Source organism: Chrysochloris asiatica, unplaced genomic scaffold (genome assembly GCF_000296735.1).
Source record: "Chrysochloris asiatica unplaced genomic scaffold, ChrAsi1.0 scaffold00401, whole genome shotgun sequence".
In the NCBI taxonomy this organism is placed as follows: domain Eukaryota; kingdom Metazoa; phylum Chordata; class Mammalia; order Afrosoricida; family Chrysochloridae; genus Chrysochloris; species Chrysochloris asiatica.
Genome location: NW_006408919.1, coordinates 1,291,805 through 1,293,009, shown reverse-complemented (window position 1 = coordinate 1,293,009; position 1,205 = coordinate 1,291,805).

The following is a 1,205-nucleotide window of genomic DNA, read 5'->3' as shown; positions in this document are numbered from 1 at the left end:
TATATGAGCCCTTGAGGTTGGAAGGCACTCAAAATACGACTGGGAAAGAGCTGCCTCCTCAAAGTAGAGTTTACTGTGATGACATGAATGGAGTAAAGCCCATAGGAGAAAAGTTTGTGGGACCTTCATTTGCTGATGGGTCACAACTCAAAATGAAGAGAAACAGCTTTAAATATCCATTGAAAATCAGAATATAGAATGTACAAAGTATGAATCTGGGAAAATTGGAAGTTGTCAAAACTGAAATGGAATGCATAAACATCAATATCTTAGGCATTAGTGAACTGAAATGGACTGGTATTGGCCATTTTGAATCTGAAAACCACATGGTTTACGATGCAGGGAATGACAAATTGAAGAGGAATGGTGTTGCATTCACTGTCAAAAAGAACATATTCAGATCAGTCATGAGGCACAATGCTGTCTGTGATAGGATAATATCCATGCACCTACAGGGAAGCCTAGTTAAGACCATTATTATTCAAATTTACACACCAAAGCCAATGAGAATGAAATAGAAGAATTCTACCAACTTCTTCAATCTGAAATTGATCAAACATGCAATCAAGATGTATTGATCACTACTGGTGATTGGAATGTAAAGGTTGGGAGCAAAGAGGAAGGATCAGTAGTTGGAAAATATGGCCTTGGTGATAGAAATTATGCTGGAGATCGCATGATAGAATTCTGCAAAATCAATGGTTTGTTCATTTCAAATACTTTCTTTAGACAGCAAAAGAGGTGACTATACACATGGCCCACACCAGATGGAATACATGGAATCAAATTGACTACATCTGTGAAAAGAGAAGATGGAAAAGCTCCATATCATCAGTAAAAACAAGGCCAGGAGCAGACTGTGGAACAGACCATCAATTACTGATATGTAAATTCAAATTGAAGCTGAAGAAAATGAAAACAAGTCCATGAGAACCAAAATATGACCTTGAATTTATCCCACCTGAATTTAGAGATCATCTAGAGAAGAGATTTGATACATTAAACACTAAAGACCGAAGACCAGAAGTGTTGTGGGATGACATCAAGAACATCATACATGAAGAAGGCAAAAAGGCATTAAGAAGGCAAGAAAGAAGGAAAAGGTCAAAAGTGATATCAGAAGAGACATTGAAACTTGCTCTGCAGTGTGGAGATTCCAAAGGAAATGGAAGAAATGAGATACATGACTTGAACAAAAATTTCAA